The sequence below is a fragment of the Arachis ipaensis genome, chromosome B4 (assembly GCF_059453495.1).
Source record: "Arachis ipaensis isolate K30076 ecotype BB chromosome B4, ASM5945349v1, whole genome shotgun sequence".
In the NCBI taxonomy this organism is placed as follows: Eukaryota; Viridiplantae; Streptophyta; class Magnoliopsida; order Fabales; family Fabaceae; genus Arachis; species Arachis ipaensis.
This window is the reverse complement of record NC_142439.1, coordinates 92198826-92209106: the sequence shown is the minus strand read 5'-3', so window position 1 is coordinate 92209106 and position 10281 is coordinate 92198826. Positions and strand designations below refer to the sequence as shown.

At 39.6% G+C, this 10281-nt stretch overlaps 1 non-coding gene across 1 annotated transcript; it reads right to left on the bottom strand.

The window, feature by feature from the left end:
• Positions 1–9954: 9954 nt before the first annotated feature.
• On the bottom strand, positions 9955–10061 carry LOC148568371 (small nucleolar RNA R71). Its single transcript, XR_015882015.1, has one exon. It is a non-coding gene; the product is annotated as a small nucleolar RNA R71 (small nucleolar RNA).
• Between the last annotated feature and the right edge of the window lie 220 nt (positions 10062–10281).

Below are 10281 nucleotides of genomic sequence, written 5' to 3'. Positions count from 1 at the left end.
TAAAGTTCAAGCTATTGGTGTCCAGCTTTGTTTCTTTTTGTTTCCTTTTGTTCTGCCACTTTTTGGTTATCTTTTTTTTTTCCTTCTTTTTGTTTTTCTTTCTAACCAAGGAATTTTTTTTATTTAATTGAGATTCATAGACAGTAGGCTACTCTTTACTTAGAAGGAGATATCCTGGCTCTTTATTCACTAAAAGTGAGCTATTATACAATCACACACATACCACCACTTACTTTTATTCTACTTCTATCTAACAGAGACTATCTTGCTTCACATTCAAACTTTTTCTTTTATTGAACTTAAAGATGCAGGGGACAACATGCTTTTTGCTAAGTGAAAGTAAACACACAAGCACACACATAGACTAGTTTACTTATTTTAAAAGAAACAAACATAATGCAAAGACTTTTAATTAAAAAGAACTACTTAAAAATGCAAAGACAACTTAGAACAGATAGAATGCATGCTTTTTTTTTTCTTTGTAGTGATGAACAAGGAGCAAGTCCACCTTTCATTTGTCATGCCTTTTCTTTCTCCTTTCATACACTTGGCTGCTATTGTTCCCACCATCCGTGTTTGGTGCCTGTTGACCTTGCCAAAAGCCAGCCTTATTCATAGCCTCCTCCACTCTATCTTCAAGTCTCATAGCCCTGCTTACTTCTACCTCACTTCTCTTTTTAAAGAATTCACCAAAGGTTGGGAACGCCGGATCCATGTTGTGCAAATGTTCTCCAATATAGTTCAGTTTGATTTGGCTATTGATGTTGTAATCGGCTTGTACTTCATACCTTGCATCTTGGAGTGTTGTGAACTCTTTGAAAGCCTTCAAATTTTCAGCTTGCATTTGTTCCAACTTCCCAAAAGATTCATGAGATTGAAAAGCATGTTCTTCTTGCATCACAAGGAATCTTGACTCGAATTCACTTTGTTTGTTTATTATTCTTAGCTCCCTTTCTTCTTGTGCTTGTTGGTTCTTCATGTACAGAGAATGGTATTCCTCTTGCCTTTCTTGGATTCTTGTGTACTGTTGAGACAATCTTCCTATTGCTTCTTGCATTTGAGTCATATCCATATTACCATGTGGGAAAAAGTGTGGCTGTTCCTCCTCCTCTTGTCGCTCTTCTTCTATGTGTGGCTCATCTTCTTCCATTGGTTCTTCTCTTTCCCTTCCTCCATGTGGTCTTCGGCCTTGATGTGCTTCAAGGGGCATCATCATTCGTTCAATGGTTATGGGCATGCCTTGGCTTAACCACATTGGATTCTCCTCTTCCAATGGAACCTTAGCCTTTGCACACAACCTCCAAATGGTACTCGGATAGTACAACCAAGATCCGGCCGAATTCTTTTCAGCCAGCTTTTGAATGTCTTTTGCAAGGATTTCATGAACTCTTATCTCTCCTCCCACAATGATGCAATGCAGCATCACGACTCTCTCCCTGTTAACTTCTGAGGTGTTTACTGTGCCCAGAATTGATCTTTTCATCAACTCATACCATCCTTTTGCTTCCGGAGTGAGGTTACATCTCTTCAGGAACTTGTATCTGTTCTTGTTATCTCCTTCCCACTCTGAGTTCTCAAAACAAATGTCTCTCGCAATCTCCTCATAATCCTGATCCTCATTCAATCTTTGTTGGTATCCCGGTTCATCAAAGCGGACTGACTTTAGTTTCAAGACTTTCTTGATTGCATCTGGGCTAAAGTCTACTTTCACCCCCCGCACATAGCTCTTGTACGTTGGGGGCTCACGCATGTCAAGCCTTGGGACATTTGCATAGAACTCTCTTATGATATTGGCATTGATTCGGGTGACTGGTGATGCAAGTTCCTCCCACCTCCTCTTCCGAATTTTATCCTTCATTTCTTGACATCCATCATCCGGCAACAAGAATGGAATTTCAGGATAGATTCTTTTCTCGTTTATCCATTGAATTTGCATTTGATGAAACCAAGACTTGAACCTCCGTTGGTCATATTCATGTGTGTCTTCCTCCACTATGGGATCTTTTCCTTTTCTTCGTTTGGTTCTTGAGGAGGAGGCCATGGTTACTTGGTTGGTAGAGAAGGAGTGTGAAGAATGTTGGAGAGTTTGATGTGTGTTTGGAGCAAAAAGAAATTGAGACCGAACTTGCTATGACAAGAATTGATGAAGAGAAGTTTAAGTGGTTGGATTTTAAAGTAAGAGAGATGTTGCACAAAGCTTGTTATGTGAGGAGTGATGAAGGGAGTAAAGTTTCCAAGGTTGGAGTGATTCGGTTATGTGCATGGCTTGAAGGTGGTATGCTTTTAAATGAGCAATGAAGGGTTGGGATGCAATTAGACTTATGGAGATCAAAGGTATGCATGTAAGGATGAATGAAGACAAAGTTTGCTCCTTCCCTTGCCTTTGCCGTGATCATTCTCAAGGAGTGGCAGATTTCTTTTTCGAGGCATGTGATGGAATTTTGTCTTCATGCTATGCTTTCCTTTGTCTTGTCTTTTTCTTTGAAGATTCTTTGACCTCCTAGTCACCACAACAAGACAACATACATTAGTCTTATCCAACCGTATCAAGAGTGTTCTTTTTATTAATACTATGTGAACCAACAATTCTTATATCATTTGAACCGTGACACTCTCCCTTGAAGACACCAAACTTAATGTTTGGTCATATATAAAGAAAATGAGTATCTTCCTCCAATTAGTGAGATTCAAATGTTGAATGTTCATAAGAATTGTTTTCATCATACTTTCTTTTTCTCTTTTTTTTTCATGAAGGATCAATTGTATCCCTAAATCGGTGCATCAAGGTTTGATGAACACCAAACTTGTTTCTTGTCAAAGGGTACATCACAATTAATGCCTTCATTACTGGAAAAGAATTTTTTCATTTATAAGATTTTGAAAAACAACAATTGTATGATTATTGATGCATGAGTTTCTACTTTTCATGAATCTATGTGGACACCAAACTTGGTGTTCGGCCATATGCTTTGTCAAGATACTCCAAGCATGCAAAAAGGAATTATTTGTAACATTGGTTTAGTGTGCTTGAAGGCACACCAAACTTAGCATATGTTTCAAAATAGTGCATGCAGTCAATGAACATATTCTTGAAAAGAGAAAAGAATTTATGCTCAATTGATCATAACTTATTGAATTTAAAATGACATGAATCTTAAAGCATGGGTTGCCTCCCATGGAGTGCTCTTTTATTGTCATTAGCTTGACATTGAGGCTTTCTTTTATGGTGGTTGGTGCTTGTAGGGCCTCAATTTGTCTCCTCTGACCGTGATCCTCTTCTTTGTTCTCTGGTGTTCAATTTCAGCATGCTCTAATGATAGTATGTTGCTGACAGTGTAGTAATCCTCGGTTTGTTGATTTGCCCCCAACTGTTGATATATCAGTTGCACTTTGTCACCTTTGGAAAGCCCCTCTGTTGGAATCTTTCTGTTCTTCCAACCCCTTTTTGCTTTGTTTCTGCGTTTCATCTTTCCTTTTGTTGTTCTTTCTTTTCTGGTCGTAGGTTTTCCTTGGGGATCTCTCTTCTCAGTGGCCAAAACTCTAATATCCTCTTGGGCTTTTTCATCAGTCTGCACAATCCTTAGCATTGGGATGTTGCTGTGACTTTCCTGGTCATTTTTCATATAGCCTTTCTTCTCCTTGCTAAATTGTGCCTCTGGTACTACCTTCAGAGTGACACTCTGGTCATGCATCCTGAGAGTTAATTCCTCTTCCTCTACGTTTATGATAGCTCTAGCAGTGGCCAAGAATGGCCTTCCCAGTATAACAGAGTCACCATCATCATTGTTTGATTCTAGAACCACAAAATCAGCAGGGTATATAAAACTGTCCACCTTGACCAAAAGATTTTCGATTACACCCCTAGGGTATACCATTGACTTGTCTACCAGCTCCAGAGACATTTGTACTGGTTTGACCTCCTCTATATGCAGATTTTTCACCAAGGAAGATGGTATTAAGTTAATACTTGCTCCGAGATCGCACATTGCTTTAGTGATGGTCAATTTCCCAATGGTGCAAGGCAACAGGAAGCTCCCTGGTCCTTAAGCTTGGGAGGAAGCCCCTTTTTAATCAAGGCCCTGCATTCCTCAGTGATCATTATGGTTTCTTTCTCATCCCAGCTTCTTTTCTTGTTGATAAGATCCTTCAGAAACTTGGAGTATAGAGGCATTTGCTCAAGTGCCTCAGCCAAGGGGATATTAATTTCTAGCTTCTTGAAAATCTCAAGGAATTTGTGAAAATGCTGGTCTTTAACCTCTTTGTTAAACCTCTGGGGATATGGCAGTGGAGGTGTGGTGCTCTGCTGTCCCTGAGCTACTTCCTTTGAGCTATGTGGCTAGTTGTCCTTCTCTTTAAGTTTCTCAGTGCTTTTGTTTGGCATCACAACTTGCTCCTTGGCCTCATCTGCCTTTGTTTGCTTCTCATCCTCCGTTGGTTCTTTGATGTTCTCTGCTTGCTTCCTAGTAGTGTCATTGTTGCTTATCAATGTTCTCCCACTCCTTAATTGTATTGCCTTGCATTCCTCCTTGGGATTTGGGATTGTGTCACTGGGCAGTGAGTTTGAAGGTCTCTCAACAGATACTTGCTTGGAGAGTTGCCCCATCTGTCTCTCTAGGCTCTTCAGGGAGGCTTCCTGATTCTTGGTTACCATTTCCTGGTGTTTCAATATTTTGTCTATCATGGCCTCCAAGTGAGTGATTCTTTGGGCTTCAGGTGATACTTGAGGTGGGTTATGAGATGTGGGTGGTGGATGGTAGGCATTTTGGTTGGTGGGTTGGTTATTAGATTGGTATTGGTTGAGGTTGGGGTAGTTGTTTTGAGGTTTTCTGTAGGGGTTTTGGCTAGTCTGCTGCTGGTTGTGGTTTTGGTTGCTTCTTGGGTTGTGTTGGTTTGAGTTCCTCTGCCATGGTTGTTGGTTTTGGGTATGGTTATCTCCCCATCTGAGGTTTGGGTGGTTCTTCCAGGATGGATTGTATGTATCACCATACACTTCATTTGGTCCTTGGTTGTGCATATACTGTACTTGCTCTTGTTGTTGTTCTTCTTGAGTTTCTTCACTCTGTCCCCATGTGGTTGATGGTTGGCTAGTGTTAACTACTGCAACTTGAAGACTATCAATCCTCTTGGCCATTTGCTCAAATTGTTGCTGAATTTGCTGCTGCATCATTTTGTTTTGAGCCAGGATTGAATCCACTCCTTCTAGCTCCATTCCTCCTCTCCTTTGTGATGGTTGGCGGCCTCTTTGATGAGCAAAGAAATATTGGTTGTTGGACACCATATCAATGAGTTCTTGAGCCTCTTCTGCAGTTTTCATGAGTTGCAAGGAACCTCCAGCTGAATGATCCAAAGCTTCCTGGGATTTCAGTGTCAAGCCTTCATAGAAGTTTTGAAGCTTCTCCCACTCATTAAACATGGCAGGGGGACATTTCCTTATCAGAGCCTTGTACCTCTCCCATGCCTCATAGATGGGTTCGGCCTCCATTTGTGTAAATGTTTGAACCTCAGCCTTTAACCTTATAATCCTCTGAGGTGGATAAAATTTTGCAAGGAACTTAGCTACCAAATCATCCCAGTTGTTGATGCTGTCCCTTGGAAAAGATTCTAACCATTGAGTGGCCTTGTCCCTGAAAGAAAATGGGAATAGCATCAGCTTGTAACTGTCAGGGGGCACTCCATTAGTTTTGACAGTGTTGCATATCCTCAAGAAAGTGGATAAATGTTGGTGTGGGTCCTCAAGTGGTCCTCCACCAAAAGAGCAATTGTTCTGAACCAAAGTGATGAGTTGTGGCTTGAGTTCAAAATTGTTAGCATTGACATTTGGAGCCAAGATGCTGCTCCCACAATGTCTAGGATTTGCAAAGGTATAGGAAGCCAAAACTCTCCTCTGGGGTGGGTTGCCATTGTTGTTGTCTTCTCCACCTGGTGGATTGGTTAAATGTTCCTCCATCTCTTGGAATTCTTCGTCTGATTCCTCTTCTCCAACAATATTTTTCCCTCTTTCAGCTCTTCTTAACCTCCTGAGAGTTCTTTCGTCTTGTTCATAAAAATTGGGTATGGTTCTTCTTGTACCTGACATACAAGCAGAGCATGAGAAATGCACAAAACCAGTAACACTTCAATTTACTGCCAGATTGAAGTGTTAGTTAGATTAAGCAAAAAATCAAACAGTTAGTGGGTTAGTCGAAAATTAAAGAAAAAGTGCTTGATCTAGATCACCACCTCACTTTATCATTGTCAATCTAATCAATCCCCGGCAACGGCGCCAAAAACTTGATGAGTATTTTGTTGAAAAATAAATTTCCTCCAAAACACACAAATCTAACCGGCAAGTGTACCGGGTCGTATCAAGTAATAAAAACTCACGGGGGTAAGGTCGATCCCACAAGGATTGAAGGATTGAGCAATTTTAGCTTAGTGGTTAATTTAGTCAAGCGAATCAAGATTTGGTTGAGTGTTTTGTACTTTGCTGAAATTAAATTGCATGGAAGTAAAGAGAACAGGGAATTAAAGTGCTGAATCTTAAAGAACAAGAAATTAAATAGCAGAAACTTAGAATGCAAGAAAAGTAAATTGCGGAATCTTAAAGTGCAAGGAATGTAAATGACTTGAATTGTAAGGGGATTGGGAATTGGATTTGCAGAAATTAAACAAGGAAAAGTAAATTTGCATCAAGCAGAAGAGTAAAAGGTATTTGGAATTGAATCGGATATGAAGCAGAAAAGTAAATGAACATGGAAAGCAGTAAAGAGAATTGAAATAGGAAATCAGATCTCAGGACCCAGAGACTAGAAAACCAAGTCTAGATCTCAATGCCTTCCTAGATCCAACAAGAACAATTGCAAGGAAATTGTAAATTGCAAAGAAATTAGATGAGAAGCAAGTAACAGAAACGGAAATTCAATTAAGCAGTAAATAAACAGAGAGATCCAAGGATGAGATTGAAACAGAATTTCTTCAATTCTCCAACCCAAGATCCAAGACAATTGCAATTGAAATAGAAAGCAATAAAATGAAGAGGAAGAGAAGTGAATTCTCCTTCCCCAAGACAAAGAAATTAAAGATCACTCAATATCCAAAGCTCTCCGAAAACTATTATGAAAATTCCAAAGAAAAAGCTCCCTGAAGAACTTGAATTCTATCCTATTTATACACTTTCTTCCAATGATCTTCAAGCCTTGAGTTGGGCCTTTGCTCTTGGTGGAATTGGGTTGAAAGAGGCCTTGGTTGATTGCTCTTGAAGTTTGGAGAAGAACCAAAGTGAACCAATTGAACCGGGTTGGAGTTTTGCAAAAGTTGGACCAAAAGTTTGAGCTAAAGTTAGGGGTCTAACTTTGGCTCCAACTTTTCATAGCAGCCCACAAAACTTGCTGATATGAACGTTGGTGCTAACGTTAGGGGTCTAACTTTGACCCTAACGTTGGCCTTGCCTTGTGTGCTTGTGGCGCCAACGTTAGCCACCAAGTTAGGGGGCTAACGTTGGCGCAAACTTTTGCTCCTCCTTGTGATGTTCATGAGCCAACGTTAGCCTCAAAGTTAGGGGGCTAACGTTGGCGCAAACTTTTGGTGCCCAGGGGAGAATTTCATGTGCCAACGTTAGCCTCAAAGTTAGGGGGCTAACGTTGGCGCAAACTTTTCGTGCCCAGGGGAGAATTTCATGTGCCAATGTTAGCCTCAAAGTTAGGGGGCTAACGTTGGCGCAAACTTTTGATACCCAGGGAGTGATTTTCAGGTTCCAACATTAGCCTCCAAGTTAGGGGGCTAACTTTTCAACCAAAAGTTTGTGCAAAAGTTTGATGCTAACTTTAGGTCCAGCTTTTTGCTTCCTGGTTCAATTTCACTTATTCCATTGTCTTCTCTTTACTCCTAGCTATTCCTTCTTACTTCAACCTTTCTCCAAGCTTTCTTCACCTATAATTAATCAACCAAACTCATCAAAGCTATGCTCATAATCATGAGATATTCATTCTATCATAATATGCAACAATTTTAGCATAAAACCTCATGAAATGGCATGAATTTATACATGGTTGATTCAATCAAGGGAAACATAAAAATCTACTCAATTAGCTTGCTTATGGTTCAAGAAAGTGCATAATTCTAATGAAAACAAAAGAAAAAGACTAGTTAAAATAGGCTAGGATGACTTGTCATCAAAGAGTTGACTAGGATTTGAGAATCAAGCTAATCAGTCCACTTAACTTTCCTTTGTTTAGTAAAGGTTAACAAAGTGGGATTAAAATCCAATTCTCATCACAATTGATAAGGATAGGACTTCCAATTCTTCATATCTTGCCAAGAGATTTTATTAGTATTATTTTATTTTACTTGTCATATAACATATTCCCACCTTACTTCTTAAAACCCCAAATTTACAATCTCCATAACCAAAAATAAGAACATACTTCCCTGCAATTCCTTGAGAAGACGACCCGAGGTTTGAATACTCGGTTATCAATTTCAAAGGGGTTTGTTACTTGTGACAACTAAAACGTTTGTACGAAGGGATTTCTGTCGGTTTAGAGACTATATCTACAACGCGACTGTTTTTATGAAATTCTTTACTGGCAAAAATCCTAACATCAATCAAGATTTGAGAGATTGAATTACCAAGGAATTGGAATTCAATCACTTAAGATTGCCAAGGAGATAAATAAATGCATTGATTGAGGAAGAGATGAAAATGAACTTGATCTGGAGAATACAACATCTCCTGAGCCCAATGAATTTCCCATTTCTGATCTTACCCATTCTCTTTAATTTTTGCCATTTATTTTTATGCTCATCTTCCCAAATCTCCATTTAAGATTCTGCAATTTACTTTCCGCCATTTACATTCTGCTCTTTATTTCAGTATTTACATTTTCTATATTTACCTTCCCACCATTTAATTTCCTGCAAATCTCAATTCAAATTCTGCTTAGCTCAACTAGAACATTCCTCTAATCAAAATTGCTTGACCAATCAATCCCTGTGGGATTCGACCTCACTCTATTGTGAGTTTTTACTTGATGATAATTCGGTATACTTGCCGAGGGAAATTTGTTGAAAGACAAGTTTCCGTGCATCAAGTTTATGGCGCCGTTGCCGGGGATTGATTTTGTATCAACAATGATTACATTGGTGGATAACTAGATTGAGCATTTTTTTCTTTTGTTTGATTTAATTTTATTTGAGTGATTTACTTTCAGTTGTAGTTATTTTCTTCCCTTTTACCCCTTACCCGTTTGTGGTGTTATCTTCAATTTTTTTACAATTCAGTTCACTAACCCAGTAACTGTTTGATATATTGCATCACTCACACTAACAACATTTCTAACAAGAATACTTTCTACATTTATCTCTTTCTTGCTTTTGCCTTGTTGGTTGTATCACAGGTAGGAGAAGCGGGGCTTCAACTTCCTTCGATTCTGAACCTGAGAGGACCTTCCTTAGATTAAGGAGGGAAGCAAGAGGAAAGAGAGTCGTTGGTGCTGAGGAAGAGGAAGAGTATTTTGAACCAGACATAGATGAGAATATGGAGAACCATCATGAAGAAGAGGCTCACAACCATGGCAGAGAAGGTCCAGCAAATCATGCTGCGCAAGAGAGAAGAGTTCTGGGCTCTTACATCAATTCAAACCCAGGAAACTGTGGAAGTAGCATCCAAAAGCCAACTATACATGCCAATAACTTTGAACTAAAGCCACAGCTCATCACCCTTGTTTAGAACAACTGTTCATTCGGAGGAAGTGTCCAAGAAGATCCCAATCAACATCTCACCATATTCTTGAGGATATGTGATACTGTGAAGTCTAATGGTGTTCATCCTGACACCTATAGACTACTCCTGTTTCCCTTTTCATTCAAGGACAAAGCATTAAATGGCTGGAATCTTTCCTGAAGGAGAGTTTAACAACCTGGGAAGATGTGATGAACAAATTTTTGGCCAGATTCTATCCTCCTCAAAGAATCAACAGGTTGAGAGCTGAGGTACAAACCTTCAGGCAACAAGATGGTGAAACTCTCTATGAAGCATGGGAGAGGTTTAAGGACTTGACAAGAAGGTGCCCGCCAGATATGTTCAATGAATGGGTACAGTTACATATTTTCTATGAGGGTCTTTCGTACGAATCAAAGAAGGCAGTAGACCACTCATCCGGGGGATCTCTGAATAAGAAGAAGATTATTGAAGAAGCCATAGATGTCATTGAGACTGTAGCCAAGAATGACTACTTCTATACTTCTGAAAGAGGCAATACTAGAGGAGTGATGGAGCTAAACAATGTGGATGCGCTGCTGGCT